The 18896-nt window shown below is 51.6% G+C and overlaps 1 protein-coding gene across 2 annotated transcripts in view; it reads right to left on the bottom strand.

Moving 5' to 3' along the window:
- LOC122363761 (LIM domain only protein 3-like) overlaps positions 1-18896 on the bottom strand; it is an 85865-nt gene that overhangs the window by 66182 nt on the left and 787 nt on the right. The window lies entirely within an intron of this gene.

The raw sequence follows: 18896 nt of genomic DNA, 5'->3' as shown, positions 1-18896 counted from the left end.
AGCAACAATCAGAGGCGGAGGGCGACTGCGCGCCGTGATTTGAGCCGCTGCGATACAGCACTAACGAGACGAGCCCGCTACAGCCGCGCCGGCCTGCAGCCGACCAAACCGCAGCCAAGGGGCGCCGGAAATGATGTGCCCGCGGAAATGAGTGCGCTCTGGGCGCGGCCAGCAGCCCCCGCCGCGCGAGCTGAGGCGCCCTCCAGAGGGAGGATGGACCGTGGACATCGGGTGGTGGGAGTCCTTACTGTGGACTGCAGGAGTACGGATGAAAGACGAGGAATCACAGCAGGCGTCCCTTGGAGCCTAACGCGGCTCACGGATCACCCAGACGGTCAGATAGGCATAAATGGTTGTAGCAAAATTGTTCCAGAAAACGCAACGCGATTCAGGTTTCCTCAAGGCTTACGCTAAGTCACAGAGATAGGGTACACAGAGGTCTATGGCTAGGCATACATACCCACACCATGTGCAAAAGAGGAGATATGGACGTCAAAACCCATGTCGCTATGAATATTAAGGGCCTGTGAACCCACCTATCGGCGTAGATCTATCTCCGGTCCGCGGCCGGGCGGGCGGGCGGCGTCTGGTCCGTGCTGGGCGGCACAGCATACCTACAGGCGCCGGACACTAGAGCCATCTAGCGGCGAAAACGTACAGTGGATCTTATTAGGATCTCCAGACGTAACTAGATGGCGTTGAGCCTCAGTCGAGTCCATGTCAAATTCAAGGAGAGGTCACTACCGAGCTGGGCCCGATGGGGAGGTGGGCGGGGAGGGGGGGGGGGGGGCGGGTGGCGAGGTCACGGTGCGGGTGACCTGTCAAACAGCCCCGGCGCGGTGGGGCACTGCCGTAGGCAAATGGCGAACTCCAGTGTTGTTCCATATCGCGGTGGTGGGCCGGGCGGCCGGTTAGCTTGGCAGCTTGGAAGGAAAGGATAATGAGGCATGGTTTTGCTGTGGCCGGTTCACCTACTGTTACTTATGATGCACCCAGAGTAATGCAAATGTAGCGTTGATAATGCAGCTAGCAATGGAATGCTAGCGAATGCTCCGAGCGCCTAGCTATAAGGATTAAGATATTATTTATGTCTCCTGAAATTTTCATTGAATATAATTCAAGCACTAGAAAGATCGTATTCGTTCGCCAGCTTTTTGACCGGCTGGCGTTTCTTGCGTGGAGCGCCCTTGGGCAAATATTTAGGTATATACCTAAATATATGTATATATACCTAAATATATATACCTAAAAAAATCACCTGCGTTATAACGCAGGTGATTTTTTTTTTTTTGCTGGTAAGACGCCTTTAGGGTCAAATTAAGCAGTGGCGGCGGAACACCTTTAATGACGTGGGGGCACTGCCGACTTTTGGTCCCATTCTTTCCATGCAACGCCCATAGGGCTAATGTTAAAATGCCAAAATCAAACGGGGGCACGGTGCCCCGATGCTCCCCCCCCCCGTTCCGCCGCCACATGAAATCAAGTCGCTAAGAGACGATGAGGAAAAGTGGACGAACGCCACATTTCTGTGCATGAAGTCTGGAGTTAAAAAAAAGCTAAAAGTTATTATACGTGTAAGCTAAAAAACAATAAGATCAGGTAATACAAATATTTGACCCGAAATTAACTTCTGTTTTGTCTGACCATGATTGCATGTATGACCCCGGTCCAGCCTGGTTCAACTCGGCCCAACCTGGTTCGGCTCCCCCCTTTTTAACCCTCGCCCGTATTGGTGTTTTTCCAGCCACGAACGTATAAGGGGGGGGGGGGGAGGTCCGTTGGACCCCCCTTGCCGTTTCGTCCCTGATCGAGCTAGAGCTTCGCGGAAAAAACGAGCGTGCTACCCGCGACGAGAGAAAGCCGATGATACCCAATTTTAAGGTCCTAGGTCATCGGTTGACCTTCCAGGTCAGGTCAATGACCCAAAAGTCGGGAAAATCGGGAACTGTTAGAACGTCGTAAAACGTGGCTGTTGTGGGTTTTTTCGGGGTGCTGATCACGAATATCATGTTAGTTATGATCACTGATGATGTCTTCATGCATTACGGCCCGGTCGGGTCAGGTCAGGTCAGGTCAGGTCAACCAGTAAGGATTTTGCCGGATATTCGTAGTAGCCTCTGACAGCTTCGTAACATGTTACGAAGGCACCAAAACTGCTTCGTAAATGTTCAAATGGTTGCTAAATTCGAATTCAGCTCCAAAAACTAGCCTAGAAACATGTAAAACTCGAAAAAGTGAACCGAGGTCATCAGAGGTCAGTGACCTGACCTGACCTTCCGGTGACCTTGACACCCACCCTAATGCATGGGAGCAACATCATTTACCATGTTTGAACGCTTGAAACTACGAAAAGACTGCTAACGCGCGGCTGATGCGAGCCGACATACGCCGAATCGCGATTCCGGCCAAACATGGTCTCGAAAAGTAGGTCACAGGTCAAAGGTCATTAGGGTCAGGGTCATGAAATTTTCAGGGTAGGTGTAAAATTGATTACCGCGAGGGTACTGAAAGTTTCGTCGCGATCAGCCGCTTTTTACGCGAGTTATTCGCAAAAAAAAAACAGGGGAGGGGGTCCATTCGACCCCCCTATACGGGCGAGGGTTAATATACCGGGTGGCCCAGAAAAAACGTTCCCAACTTTAAATCAATATTTCTCAGAAAGTGATAAAGGTACAACATTGAAACTTCGAATAGTTAATGCGGCACACATTTTCAGTAAATGGTGTGATTTTCATGGTGTTCGGTAAATAACTTTTTAAACGGTTCGTGTTTCAAGCATGCCATGTAAAAAATACTTTTTTGCTCCGATGCTTGCTAAAAAATGTGAGTGAACGGGTCACTTTCACCCCGCGGCACCGCGGCCTAGAGCCATGACTTCTACTGGCAGCTAGTCTCATTGATGGTTCGGGTCTCAGGATGACACATTCCCTCAGGTAACCACGATGGCTCTGTGCCAGCCATCGGAAGAAGTTTCCAGTTTTCTAACTATCTTGTGGCTCAAATGCTTTCCTGGCTGACATTCCTGGGAAAAGGTAGCTTTTCAACCAGTTTTTCTTTTGTCTTCTGCTGGCAATGTTGTTTTTCATAAGCTTTTCTGTGGTCTTCTGGCACAGGAACCAGTCTGCTTTAGTTTGTTTTCCTTATCCGGTCGATTTACTGTTTGATCTACTGAAAGGAGGGTAATCAGCAGTAATCCATGCACCGTGCCACTCCTGCTCGAAACATGATTTGGCGTTGAAACGAATGACATCCATGAGCACCATTTTGGCTCAGTATTTCAATATTTGGCACATAAGCGAGACAAAAGTATTTAAAATAAGAACATATGTGTTGGTTTCATTCATGTGTTCTATTTTTTATTCTTTTTTATAACATGGGACGTCTAACCCTATCATCACTATCGTTTGACATGGCAAAAAATGCAAAAACGTCTTGCTTAATTCAACTCAAGATTGCCAGCTTGAAAATGATGGTATAGTGTTATAATTTGGCATACCAATGCGCAAAGAAATGACGCAAACTTGATGAAAATTTTGGCTCGTTATTTGTACTCGTATTTGATATATAGGCCTCCAAAGTTCGGAACGTTTTTTCTGGGCCACCCGGTAAATTTGGCCCGAACCTTTTGAATGGAAGGAATCACAAGGACAGAGTCCCCGCTAAGTTGAGCTTGTTAAGCGTTGACCCTGCCATCTACCCTTCGATCAAGCAATTCCTGGTCTATTGTAGTTTTGAGGTTTAGTCTGGTCAAAATGGTCTATGGTTTAGAGTCCAAATTTTAACATGCGCACATAGCCGCGCACGGCCGGTCCCCTCACTGACTTCGCCTGACAGCGGCCTGCCACCAACCACAACCATACCCGTCAGGAGGCTAAAAACGTCAAGCACACGTCGTGTTTCGAACCCGGACTTTTGCAACCGGGACGTGCGCCTTCACGACATGGCACATGGAGTCCAACGCTCTACCGACCGAGCTACCGGGACGGACATTTACGAGTACCTTGGGGTTTCGCCTCGTGACATTGACAGACGTCAGACACTTTGGTCGAACTTTAGCCGGAACACTGAGCAAGCTGTGCAGGGCGATAGGTGCTCATAGCGTTGAGGTTGGGTAACCTGTGAGCTGATCGCGATGTCGTGAGTTCGAGCCCCACTCCCGGGTCTGGCTTTATCTAGACATAACCAAAACCTTTCCTTCTACTGCAACACAGCTAAGCACGATGACATCTTTCCCCAATATCTTTCCCCAATATCCTCCCCAAAAGTCAAAACTATCGCTTATAAACGTTTAGCTAAGTTTCATTTTTTAGGAAAATATTTTTGGGCATTTGTCTGGAGCCATTTCAACTCTTTTTTCTTTTCTGATTCTTTTCGACCCGACAAAACCCACCAAAACTGAACGTGCCAAATGAAAAATATTTAACTCAAATAACAGTTTAGAAAAGCCTCATCATGCATCATGAAAAGCATCATGCAACTATCAACTGAAAAGTTGCATGCTATGAATACGTCCTAGATTTCAAATATCATTGTTCAACATTTTGGCTGGACTACTGACGCTGCCTCTGGCTTGCCAATTTGTTTGAGATAATGATTTTCAGTCGCGTTCTTGCCGGTTTCCTTGCATGATTCCCTTCAGTCGCGTTCTTGCCGGTTCCACATGAAGAGGATACCACCATACCGGAGTGAACGCACCCGCAACCATCACCCCCTCCCCTCAGCCTCGGCGCAGTGGCGGGCGGCCCTAGGCGGCCCACTCCCGGCGCTACGCACGCCCCATGCGCCGTGATACCGCGTCACTCCCCCTCCCTCCTTCCCCCACAATGACCGGTGACCTCACTTCCCTCGGGATTTGGACTCGCCCTAACCCGACCGTAGCGCCACGTGGTGGCTCTGGAGATCTTAAATAGACCCACTGTACACTTGGTGCGTGCCGTCCGCCCGACTTCGTCGGCTCCCTCGCTTTAGTCGTTATGGTAGGTACTCGTATAATGCTGCTGCTCTCATTGCGAAAATATAACGTACCGAGAGCGTGCATTCATCCGCAGCAATGCCAATGTGGTTGAAAAATGTTTCAATAGTAGGTAGGTACCTACAACAAATTCATGTCCCCAGCGAGCTGTGCCTCGCCAATTGTAATATGCACACAAACAAATGTTAATCATTTCGGTGCCAGAATCGAGTTCACAGAGGGCAGTGAAAGTTAGAGGTCTGCACCGGCCGGCTGCAGCCGCGGCTGGCTGCAGCCCCACGGCTGTGGACCGGGGCGGCTGCAAATATCTCCAAGAACACGGCTACGGCTGTGGCCACGGCTGTGAGATTTCAAGCTCAATCTTAAGTACTCAAATATGAAATTTTAAATCCTTTATCTTACATTCTGATAAGCAGTCTAGCCTGTAAAAATCATGCAAAGGATGCCCAGCAACATTGAAAGTGGTGAAGCCTTTGAGAACCTGTAATGGTTTTACCATTTGCTGTAGGGGAGTTTGCACTCTGGTACAGAATACTAATAATAGGTACCAATTGTTCCTTCATCATCAAGAGCTTGACAGTTTCAGAAAATGCAACATGTTGCATTGTCACATCCCTCTCAAATCAATCTCACCTGGTCATTAGGAGAGCACCTTACAGCTATTGAAGACGAGCAATAATTCTTTCAATAATTCTTTAAGGTAATAGAAAAAGAAATCATGCTTAGGTAAAGGCAGGTAAAGGCTTAATAAAATATTATCTAAAATGCCTCTTAGATGAATTTCTGGATTTTCGGCAAGTCCAATTACATAATATAAAACTGGCGCTTTATGTTCTAACTGGTGTGTGAGTGACCGCTAACAGAAAATGCCGATCAATGAAGCCAATGGAATTAGATTATAAGTGAGCATGAACCTTACTTACGGTTAATTCACATGATGGTGAAAACCCTGAACACGTAATTCACATGACGGTGAAAACCCTGAACACAATATTTCTTACGCGAGCTGTTGACTTTACTAACAAAATGACGTCTTCTTCTAAAAATGTAAAAATTTGATACTTGATCTTTGTTTTAGAGCAAGTTTTTAACTGCATAGCATTATTATTTAAAATTTATAATTTTTATGGCTGTTTATAGTGAAACAAAACAATTAATTGCCACTTCCTTTCTATTGACGTCATTAAAAACTCAAGTAAAATTTTTGATTGAAACAGGCAATTGTGGCTCGCACGTCCTTGGGGATTTGAGCGAAGATCATTATTTGGAAAAATCAAAATAGATGAATGTTTTTCTTTCTTGGATGCTCACTAGTGTTTTGATGCCTTGCATATCAAATTAGTTTGAGACTTGCTCAGAAGGCTGCTTCAAGCCTGGCATATCACACCCCAGAAAATATGCAAGGTAAGAAAGAAGCAAGAGTTTTGACTAGACAATCACTGTTTGACAGTCCATCAACTTCAGTTTCATTTTCCATACCTAACATTGATAATGAAAAGCATCAGGATCTGTTGTTCTGTCCCACAACCATGCTTCAGGATTTGGCATTAGATGTCTACACTGCTAGTGCTTCTATTCTGGTTTGTTGTTTATGTTTTCTGTTGATGTAGGTACCTACCTACCCATCTTTCTTAACAACTTGCAAGGGCTTGTGTAGGCATGCATTGCGCATCAGGCTTCAGGCCTTCGGCCTAAAGCCAGATACACAACCACTTAACCTATGATGCTTCATGAGCTTGAGAATCTATAGCCCATTGCAATGTGCCTTTGGCTATATGTTTCAACTAAAAACAACTTATTATATACTATTTGGTTGCATTTCATTGAAAGTATCCACGGCCGGCTGACGGCTGGCTGCCCACAGTTTGCCACGGCTGTGGGCGGCTGTGGCTGTGGAGCCACGGCTGCGGGGCGGCTAGGCTGTGGAAAATTGCAGCCGTGCAGAACTCTAGTGAAAGTGCACCAAATTTTCCATAAATACCTATAAATTACAACTTACAACAAACAAAAAGCCTTCTGGAACTGCTATTGAAGATGTTCGTAGCATTATCGAGCGCAGACGGATTTCGCTGAATGTAGGAGTGCATTCGGCTAACATGCCTTTACATATTTTCCGTAGCATTTAACCGCACATCAATCACTACAATGGCAGCATTATACCAATGATTTTGTAACAATGGCACTATGAATCAGACCCTTATAATGCCCAGCACGAACCACAAGATGCATTTGTTTGGTAGCTTTACGGAGGATGTACCCTGGTATCCAACGTTCAACGCATATAAAGCTTTGTAGGACTCGTGAATCAGTAGCCCTAAGCGGTATACTAAGCAAATAACTTCATCCGTGGTGATTATGCTGCTTGCTAAATCATTGTGAGCCTCCTTGATAATTTACTGCCGGCTGCGTTCCCGATAGCAACTTTTTTAATCAAAATAAATTTATGTTTTAATTTTCATGTCGTGATGGAGTTTTAATTGCGATATTCTTCCGGTACGTTTTTCATTAGTGCCGTTATTAGGTTATTCATTAAACTAAAGCCGACGGCCGAGATTTGCCAGCCGGGCGATACTGGCTCCGCTGGACAGCCGCGAAACCACGCAACAAAACCACGCCGCCCAGCACATATAACAGCTGCAGCATTCGCCGCAGGGGTGGGGGAACATCAGAGAGGGCGACAGCAGGGCCTCGAAACCCCGCCAGACACACATACTACAGCGGCATTACTAACCACAGGGGAACGAACTGCACAGAAAGGACAATTGAGAGGAGATTGGAGGTTTGTTTAACAGACGCATAACCAGGCAGCTTACCGCCACTGCACGGGGACGGCCGTGCCGGCCGGATCTGACCCCCAGGAGCCAACAGGGTCCGCCGGATCTGACCCCCGGAGCCAACCGGGTCCGGCGGATCTGACCCCCGGAGCCAACCGGGTCCGGCGGATCTGACCCCCGGAGCCAACCGGGTCCGGCGGCACTGACACCGGCGGCACGGCACGGCACTGACACCCTGTGGCTCCCCTCCTGGGTCCGGCCACTGCACGGGGACAGCCGTGTCGGCCGGATCTGACCCCCGGAGCCAACAGGGTCCGGCGGCACACTGTATATTGTGCTACAGACAGACGCGGAACAACAAATCAACCACTTAGTTCCGAGAACAGTCACCGCTAGTGCGCCAGAGGACGGGCTGAGAAACGGTCCGCCATCGGCAGCAGTAAACCCGGGCAGATTGACTATTTGATGTCCTGCCACGCCAAGCTAATTAAACAATACATTGCTGAGTACACTCAATGTGCCATACCAATGGCCCGAACCGAACAACATCGAACACATTGATCGCACGTTGAAATGAAATGGAGTTCTGACAGGGAATGGCGATTTCTGATCACTGCTCAGTGCTCATATACCATAACGGTTTAGATTTAATCGATAAGGACCTGAAACAGAAGGATGTCATGTTTGATGGTGCTAAAAATCGTTTTCAGATGATCCTGAGCTGATAATACGAAATTATAGTGGTGATAAAAAACAACACGGCGCCCCCATCATCCATTGAAAGAAGAAGCGGAAATATGCCTAACGAAAGTAAGTAAATACCATTAACAGTCTTCATTTGTTTTGATGGCTTAAATGTTGTTTAACATTATTATAGGTACTCATGATAGTGAAAAGTATGAATAGGAATGAATAGTTTTTTTTTCTCATACCTATCTAAGAAAACCGAAAAAACGGTAAAAGTGCCGTGAGATACGAGATTATTATTCATACTTTTATTATCATTTCTACATTTGCACCAACACCTGATCAGCAGGCCCAGCAATGACACCGACGTATAACACTGACATTGACATGAATTCTCACACTAGCATTGACACTGACGCCGACACTGACACTCGACAGTGGCCGGCGGGCCGCACGGCTGGACACCAACACTGACACTGACACCGACACTGACACTCGACAGTGGCCGGCGGGCTGCACGGCCGGCCGCTACTCAGCAGCCGCCCAAATGGACTTGTTAACAAACCCTCATTAGCACTGCGGCACGCCTTACATCGGATGACGTCAATAAAGCCATTAACGCCAGCCGGCTGCCCGCGGCGCCGACAGCGGACTGCGCTGGCCGACCGGCACAGAGGGCTGCCTGCCGGCCGGCCGGCGAGACAGGGCTGCCGGCCGGGCGGCGAGACAGGGCTGCCGGCCGGGCGATAGACGGCTGCCTGAGCTTGCGGGCTGGCAGAGAGGGCTGGCGAGAGAGGGCTGCCCGGGCTGCCGGCTCGCCGCGCAGTGGGGGCCAGGAAGGGCTCGAGGTTCCTAACCGGCCCTGTTGATAACCAGTATCTGGTCAGGTCACGGTCAGGCCATGACCCTTGGTGCAGCTGATGTCGGCCGTCGGGTCGCACTGACTGATCTCTGATCCGTCGCCGGGCGCGAGCCACAACGTCATGCATTGCAGATTGGTGATGAGGCGGTGACGATTGGGAGGCCAGTGACGTGGGCGGAGTCTGGGTACTGATCTTAGGACAACGCGAGCTCTGAGGACGACAGGACACCCTGTTCAAAGAACGAAGGGGTCACTGGACCACAGAGGACCACAGTCAGGGCACGGTCCGCCGGTACCAGCGCGGTGCCGCCTGTCCGTCCAGTCGCGGCAGTCACCTCGACAGGGACCGGCCCATCGAGTAGACAACACTGACAGAGGGGTGGCGGACGGCGGCGCTGAATATTCAGGGATTCAGGGCCGGCGCGGGGCGGTGTGCCGCCGGACGAGCTGCGACTAGCCCTGGACAGGCAGCTGCTCACCTGCCCGTGCACACGATCGACGGTCACACCCGGCTCAGCTGGCTATTTATCTTGAATTCATAGAAAATATCCTGAACGCCAATTGTCATATGCATCTTCCGGTTATATGGACTATGGTTGCCAGCAAGTCCCACATAAGTTAAGTTCTATTAAGCGCCGTAGCCAGAATTAGACAAGGCCGCAACTAATTAGTAATTATGAATGCACGTACCTACGAAACATCGCCGGATCCTATATAGTCATTTTCCTCGGCTTCAGTTCCTTACTTAACGAATTTCCTATTCGTACTTCAAGGATACCATACTAATGACATGTAAAAATATTAATCGTTGTTATTCGCAACCTAAAACATTCGGTATTTCAGTTTTGATAAAATGCTTTCCTTTCAGTTAAACTTTGTGAAGCATCATGCATATGTCAGCAAGGGGCTCTAGCTTCTTCACCAGTTACCAGAAAGAGGCGGATTTTGGACGGCGCACTTCACTTCAGGCTAATGCCGTTCAGTGTAGCGCTCCAGCGTTCCTGTCGCCGTTCAGCTAGAGCCGTTCCAGCTGTCGCCGTTCCGCTCCCACTGCGAGCGGCCTACGGCCGGTGACCGGTCCGGTCCGGCGGCGCACGACCAGCACAGGCGACGTGTGCCGCGTTCGCCGCGGTCCGGCTATCGCGCCACGATCGTGTCCGCGCCGCGCCACGATCGCCCCACTCGCCCTAATCCGGATCGCATGAGCCGAGAGCGTGTGACCGCGCCGCGTTTGGCGCCGGCGCGCCGCTGCTCGCCGTGAGAATCTCCGCCGGGATCGGGGATGGACCGAGACTGACACACGGTCGTCGGAAAGGTAAACACGGTATGATTTGATTCTTAGTCTTACCGGCGCGGTGAGCCGGGCCCGGCCCCGGGTGGTGACCGCTCGGTCATTGGTGCCACGCAACAATCCAGGAACGGCGCTCGGGCTCTAAGTCTTTAAGAAAACAGTCAAATTATTCGAACTATATCTTTCAAAATAATCAGGTGTATTGTGTATGTGTAAATTGGTGTTTTGTGTAGGTAATGTTAGGTCCAGCTAAATCACAAATGCGCCTTATTTACTCGCGTAAATGCATACAAACGTCACTAATGCAAATGGACGCGCTATGCATGCAGATGTGGTGTTTTATTAACAACAGCATTTAGTGAGCAAAGTGTCTGAACAATCCCGACAGCCGTGTGACCCAGAACTCATGGAGGAAATTAAAAAGGCGCCTGTCAAACATGGGCCATGGTAGCGTACTGAGGGTGGAGCGCCTCTGAAACATTGCCGTAAGTGGTGTAAGCGGCGGCCGGTACCGCCCTGCCCCGAGGGACCGGCGCAGGGCTCACCGCCGGCTCCCCTACACCACCGGAAGGCCAGCACAGCAGCGGCAGCGGCTCCCTTATCAACGCAGGCTTAGCGACGCGATGGAACAAGCGTCTGATTAAAGTCATTAGCAGAGTCGTCACGTGGGCTTGATCAGCCTGATTGCAGCTATGGAGGGAATAATTACAGCTGCATGATAAGCCTGATTGTGGTAATAATCACGGACCGCCGCTGCCGCTCAGTATTGGCCGGATGGCCGGCCCGCAGCCCGCCGTCAGTGTCCAGTCCAGTCTACAACCACCGCGACCATACAGAGCCGCTAATGGACAGATCGTGTTCACTTTACACCGGTCGCAGTGCTCACGATAGGTGAGGAAATCAATTCAAGGTCTTCCTATAATGTCCAACAGCCCAGAGCTACTATATGATTATCAATTTGGAATTTTCACCACTATAACTGGCTATCGAGCCATTTCCAAAAGTTCGTAATGCATGCTCCAAATACCCAGTTCTGCAAGCATATATTTCGAGAAATTCAGAGTAATAGATAGAGTTCACCTTGACCTATCCAAGCCCAATTATCGGTGTGATCGCACTTGATTGATGTCACTGCTGTCGTTTTTATACAACAGCCGATTACCTCACCGCAAGTGTTTCGGAGCAAGGGCAAACACCGGTGATATGAAAAGGACGGTAAGAACTGGCACATCTGGCGCTATCAACCTCCATTTCTCAGTCCGACCGATAACGCACGGCAATCTGCCGAGCGCCGGCGCGCAGAGCAGTGACTGAGTGATCCCGATACTGGGTGTCAGCGTACCCCGATACCGAAAGTCAAGGTAATCCGATACTGAGTGTCAATGTAATCCCATACTGAGTGTCAATGTAATCCGATATCGAGTGTCAATGTAGTCCGATACTAGGTGTCAACGCAATCCGATACTAGGGGTCAATGGCGCCAGTGCGTTTGTCACGAGGTCACTGTTACAGACCAGACAATAGTCGCGGACGGTTTTTATAGGTGTTTGTGGACTGTGGAGACCGCGAACATTGCTGGTTACGCTAAAAGTACCGCAGATATTTCCCCTGTTATCGAGATATTTGTTATACCCACCACACCCCACTTGGTAACACTGCCACAGAGCTGTAGGGCCGTTCAACCCTGCCGCAGCAAGGCGAGCATTATCCAATCAGCGAATTCTAGCAGCCTAATTAAAGCGACCATTCTCACCACAATTTAGCTGGGGTGTGATGTGAATAGCTTCCAGAAAACATAATTAGCGGCAGTTACAAAGAGCTGCACGACGGGCCGTCATGAGCCGACGCACGTTCTTCACGAGAGGACGGGTAGCTGACTCGCTTTCATAGGTGGGCACGATCCGTTCCTCCGTTCCTCCGTTCCGGAACGCCGTTACAATTTTTAGGAACGGAGGAACGGACTCGTTACATTTTAAAAAGGGTAACGGATCAAGTAACTTCCGTTACATTGGTTGTTCGTTCCTCCGTTACAAGTTAACAGTTTAGTCCGTTCCTTCGTTCCTCCGTTACCTTTCGTTGTCCGAGCGGGTTGATCTTTCAGCTAACCCACAGACATTAATGCAGCAGCGGAATAGTGGATTATTGAGCAGCCCTGACTTGAAGACGGAAGATGGCCTCAGTGTACACTGTACAGTGTACTGGCCTTCCGCAATGAGCCGGCGTTGCAGTATGTGTTCGCAAAGTTCAACACGGGCGTCCCTTCAAGCGCCTCAGTAGAGCGCATGTTCTCAATGGGAAAAGATGTGCTACGTGCAAAAAGGGCTACCCTCTCAGAAAGTGGCAGCGGAACATCTTCAATTAAAGGGACTATCCCACATTTAACATGGGGTTTGAGTTGAGATAGCCAAGTTTGCGGCGAGGTTCAGAAACCACTATCTATCTAGGTTGCAACCCCCGCGGCCTCTTGGTGTTGAAGAAATTCGTTCCCTTCATTTGAAAATGGGCCTTGTACAAGGCCCTATCTTCAACATGGAGCGACCGTTAGTGAGACGTCACCTCGTTTAGTCATTCTGATTTAAATGGGTTTGTTCGTTGAAAAATCGCTTAAAACTTGGTCTGAACTTTGTTGTGGTGCCTACAGAGTAAAAAGAATCAGCTTTATGACAGTAATGTGGCCTGGGGAAGGAGGTAATTTTGGGCTGTGACGTCACATATTTGAAAGTTTGTGTTTGGAATATGGGAAGCCTAAGATGTTTAATGAAAAATAAATGCCAGAACCGTGTTCCTGGTCATCCAATCTATAAAGTCGGGCACAATTTAACTGGTTTTAACAACATTTTAGAAGGTGGGATAGTCCCTTTAACCCTCGCACGACCAGGCCATTTCTCATAACACGAACGACCAGGGGGGGGGTTGTTACGACCCCCCCTGGCGTTTCGAAACGGAAGGTCGTAGAGCTTAGCGGAAAAAACCAACGGATTGCTCTCAACGAGATCTCGCGATTGGTGGTATATTTTTTGGTCCTAGGTCAACATTTGACCTACTTATGACCGGTCAAAGGTCAAATTTTCCGAAAAAATCAAACTTTTTCGACTTTCCGCGGCGATTGCGGCAAAACGGTGGGAGATATCGACTTGAAACCTTCACTAACTATCGTGTTCCTTGATGAGTTCTCTATCGTTTGGTATGTATTTCGTTTCCCTAGCTCTAAAAATGGCGCGTTGGGAGCGCCGGAAGTCGGCAAGGTCACAGTCGGCGGCAGAAATTCGAAAAATCAAAATTTAAATTTTTGAAATCTGATTGTATTTTTGGATTTGGGAGGTCCATTTGCTCCCTATAGAAGCTAATATTGCTGCATATTCCCATTGAGGTGACAAGAATTAGCAAAATAGTGGTTCGGGCACTTTTCAAAAATAGTACCGGACGCTGTTCCTCTTGTGACGTCATAGCTCCGTGACCTGACCTGACCCGGTCAATTTTCTTGCACCACACGATAGCCAATGCTTGCCCCAACATGCATGGGAAGTTTCATCATGATCCATCAAACAATGTGGGTATCACCGGCAGAAAACCTAGGGATTCGGCGCACACGTTTGGTAACTGTCGGCCGGAGGCTGTACCTCTTATGACGTCATAACTCCGTGATCTGACATGACCCGATCAATTTTTTTTTCGGCAAAAGATGCGAAAAGGTTGCCCCAGAGGGTATTGAAAATTTCAGCCCGCTACGACAAGCCGTTTAGCGTGCACTTCGAAAAAACCTCAGGGGGGGGTTGATACAACCCCCCCCCCCTAGGCGTTCTAGGGTTAAGGGAGAGGGGGGGGCACTGCCGACTTTTTGTCCCATTCTTTCCATGCAACGCACATAGGGCTAATGTTAAAATGCCAAAATCAAAGGGGGCACGGTGCGCCGGTGCCCCCCCCCCCCCCCCGTTCCGCCGCCTATGCTCTCAGATGCCAACCTGGAACGTCTAGTGTTCGTGAAGTGCAACCGGCATCTGGCCGGGGACAAGTGATGCGCATCAGTACCACCAGACGTTCCAAGGTTTAGTGTCCAATCAGTGCCCACTGTCTTGGTAGATTTGGTGGGCATTCCGCTTTCTCGGTAGGTTTAGTTGGGTCAGAATGGTCTCAAAAATGTTTGAAATACCCAACATTTTAACGTTTTTTATTTTGCTGTAACGGAGTAACGGACTAAAAGAACTTCCGTTACATTATATACAGAGGAACGGAGGAACGAGTAACGGAAGTCACGTTTTGAGGGAACGGAGGAACGAGTAACGAAGTTACAATTTTGGGGAACGGTGCCCACCTATGCTCGCTTTATTTGACAGCAGCACTCGTGAATCTCACGTCCGCCAGTCCTTGTAAGTCGCGCCGCGTCCCGCGTCCGTAAGTGACGGTGTGACGGCCCGGTCCGACTGTCCCGGTGACAGCGGGTGACACACGCTGTCATCACGTCCCGTCCCTGTCATCACGGGCCGGCCGGTCGAGCCGGCCTCGGGGAGATATCTGTTCGGCGGCCGCAGTCCGGCAGCGATTTCCGACAAATTGAATGAGCCCACTGAACGCCGCCGGCCCATAGTTATCTCGTCATTTTTACGAGCGGGACCGGCGGCGGGCCGATCGGCGGTGGCGGCGGCGGCCCTCCGCCGGCGGACGGAGGGAGCCGTCCGAACTCACGGCGCCGTCCCTCAGAGATGGAAACACTGGCCGTAACTGAGCGCACAGTATAGAACCTCCTCCACACCATCTATCGTAACAAACGGATACGTCCGCGGGTTGGATGCTGGGCGACATGCGACAACAAAGCCTGGGAGCTCTCAGCTCGTCAGTTGAATTAGCCGCTCTCGGAATCATGAGCCCGGCAGGCGGAGAGCGGCGGCTCGCTATATGTTTTCACCCCAGGGGCCTCTGTCCGCACCGTCTGACCTTGTGACGGTGATCGGGGAACGATGGCCGTAAAATCTCACCACACCGCTCCGCCGCGCGGTGATCGGTGACGAGAGGAGAGAGGAGTCTGAGGGAGAGGAGAGAGAGGGAGAGCAGGGGACCGCCTTAGAGCAGTGTATGGGAGAAAACAGCGCGGCGGCAACGTCTGGTGTGGGAGATTATCCACCGCACACAACCCAAAGCCAGGGCAAGGAATGGTTCAGCAACGTTTGTTCTCGTTTACCTCTAGTTTTAATGTCAATTCATCTGATCAACAGCGGAAAACGACCGCAGATTACAATTAACACGCTGGTTATAAGTCACGCTAGGGAAAGAGCGAAAAGGTAAGTGTGTCGGCTCATGAGGCAAAGGAAGTCAACACTCATGCCAGCCCATGAGGTCCTGAGGTTATGATTCATCTACGATTAGCTGCGCGCCAAGTGAGCTCAAAGTGATCACAATAGCCGCGATGGCAGCCAGCCAAGCAATCCCCCGAGTGCAGCGTTTCCGCTCATGGCAATTCCGAATTGGCGGGTCGTTCGAGCGAAGCAGGCCCCTCGCCGGATACCATATTCAACAGACACGACCCTCCACTTCGTGGGAGCGCGCCGACCGGGCTCAGGGCTCGGCGGCCGGCCGTGCCACCGTGCACAGTGCGGTCGGTTGCACAGAGGCCGGCCGGGGACGGTTGGGCACGGTCCGACGGGGACATCCTGCCGCGATGGCCGGAGTGTGTCTAACACCGCGGCGCTGGCCGGCCGGCCTCTCACCGTCCCCGTGTTGGCGTGTTAACACCGTCTGGTGGCCGCCGTACCGTGCCGTGACGCAGCGCTGAGACCGGCCGGCCCGGCACTCGCGGCGCCCGTTACCGATGCAGGAATCCGGCCGTTCGCACGGCGCCGCTCTCGGCTCGACACGGCAGCCCCCGTACCGCCCCCACTAAGGGCGGCGTGTTAACAAGCCGCTTCAAAGATGAGGCGGCCGCCGCCGAGCGGGAACCCCGTCGCCCGTATGTAAGTAGCCACGTCACTCCATGGGTTAGTGCATGACCCAACCGGCACAGGCCGACCGGCCGAAGCGCGACGGCGCGCAGCGACATCATTCGCGGCGCGCCCGCCTAGCCACAGCCGCGCCGGGCTGACCGCAGCCGCGCTGGACTAGCCGCAGACGCTCGGCGCTCGCCGCCGATCGTCGAGCCGGCTGTCGGCGACGACACACACGCCGGAACGACGGCAGGATCGAGGCGTCACGACCGGTCCAACGCGGCCCGCACGCCGGCGGGGGGGGGGCGACACGAGCCATGGTCCTGGTCCTGGGCCTGAGGCAGCCCGCGGGGACAGGACCACGGGCCTGGGGCAGCCGACAGGTAACCGGTCACCGGCGCTCGTAGCTTTGGTGACTGCGATACTCCATCCGACACGAGCCATGGAATGAGTTCAGAAGTCAGTAAAACGACGAAGATTTTCGATTGATTACGGCCAACCGGTAACCTCCTAAACATATGGCTCGGGCGACAGACCAACAGGTAATGTAGCTTAAGTGCCAAGCAGTTCAATCTCGTCATTAAATCGTGAGCAGTAGGTACACAAACAGAAAAAGGTAGCTTCCTTGTATGTTATCCAGCTTTGGCGTTCAACTATGTAATCTAACCTGCGTCCTGCTACTCCTGCATCGCATATTGTCCGCAAGTTGTTCGCAGGCGCAGCCAAAATAGACATGACTACAACATAAGCCGATACACGTCATGTTTATTGTTAGCAGCAACCGGCGCTATATGTTGATGCAATTGATGGGAAAGGCCTGTTAGCCTCCGTCAAACACATAAATAAACGTCCCGTCCTCCGGGGCTTTTTTATCACTCCGTGTTCGATTTACACTAGCCAGCCGTAGCTTTGAATGTTTGTGTGCTCGAGCCATAAAACAGGATGGCCGGGATTTCACTGTTCGGCTCTCATGTAACATTTTGTGATCCACTTCGTAGAAATGGCTGCTGGACATAAAGGGACACCCACATTCGGTCTCAAAAGTAATCACCAGTAGAAATATTACTGATCGAACGCTATTCGCGACATGAAGCCGCCGCCCACCTCCATCTCATACCAGAGGAGCCGGCTGCCTGTCTCCGGGCTGAGCCGCTCAGAGACCGAACTGCACCAGTCGCCCGGAGGCTGAGCTGCGCCAGCCGCCAAAAAAGGTGGACCGAGCTGCGACAGCCGTCCAGAGACCAAACTGCACCAGCTGCCCGGAGGCAGAGCTGCGCCAGCCGCCAAAAAAGGCGGACCGAGCTGCGCCAGCCGCCAAGAGACGGAGCTTCGACAGCCATCCACACACCAAGCTGCGCCAGCCGCCCGGAGCCAGAGCTGCGCCAGACGCTCTGAAAGCGAGCTGCGCCAGCCGCGGCGGGCTGAACTGCGCCAGCCGCGGCGGGCTGAACTGCGCCAGCCGCCCAGAGACGGAGCTGCGCCAGCCGCCGAGAGACGGAGCTGCGCCAGCCGCCAAGAGACGGAGCTGCGCCAGCCGCCAGAGACGGAGCTGCGCCAGCCGCCAGAGACGGAGCTGCGCCAGCCGCCCAGAGACCGCGGCGGGCCGCTCTCGGATCAGGGTGGTCCTGCTCGGTCCGTCACTGGCCGAGATGAGCCGGGCCGGGCCGTTCGGCGGCGTGGAGAGCCCTCGATCACGGGCCGCGTCACGGGCCGGCCGTCTCGAGGAGCGGCTCCGCCTGGCGTGGAGGGCCCGCAACGCCGCTCCGCCGGCCATAGGGCGCAGCTGTCGGTTGGGGGCGCGGGCAGGGTCACTGGCCAGGCAGTCAGGGCGGTGGAGGGGGCCGTACGGCGGCGGGCGGGGCCGCTGGCCAGGCAGTGAGAGCCGCAGAGGGGGCCGTAACCTCCCGTAATGCCGGCCCTGTCAGAAACACGCCAGCTCAGCCGTCAGCGCACTGACGCCAGACCAACTGTGAGTTACTGCTGGAAGAGGTGACGCGAGGAGGTAAAGTGCCCTACAAATAGCGTACCCTGGTTGCAGAACCTCATGCTTGTGTGTTTTAGACCTCGCGTGGGGTAATATATGACGTAACTGAGGTCCTTTGAGGCCATCGAAGTCTTTCATATATAACGCCGTCAAATGAAGTAATCGAGTCGGAAAAGCCACCCACGAACTGTCGGAAGCAGCTGCCAAAGCAAACGATGATAGCCTTTGCAGTATGCACTGCATATTCTATACAGCACGGCCATTCGAGACCAACTTCCTGAACTGTCGGCCCTGACCTGAGCTTGACCTGGGGTCCCAAGTTGACCCTCCTCAAACAGAAGCATCCTATTTGCTACAGCTAGACCTGACAAATACGATGGCACCAAAATCCTTCCTCTTTGAGCATGATTG

Source organism: Amphibalanus amphitrite, unplaced genomic scaffold, assembly GCF_019059575.1.
Source record: "Amphibalanus amphitrite isolate SeventyFive unplaced genomic scaffold, NRLGWU_Aamphi_draft 000638F_arrow, whole genome shotgun sequence".
NCBI lineage: Eukaryota > Metazoa > Arthropoda > Thecostraca > Balanomorpha > Balanidae > Amphibalanus > Amphibalanus amphitrite.
The sequence above is the reverse complement of the archived record's forward strand: the minus strand, read 5'-3'. Positions and strand labels throughout refer to the sequence as shown.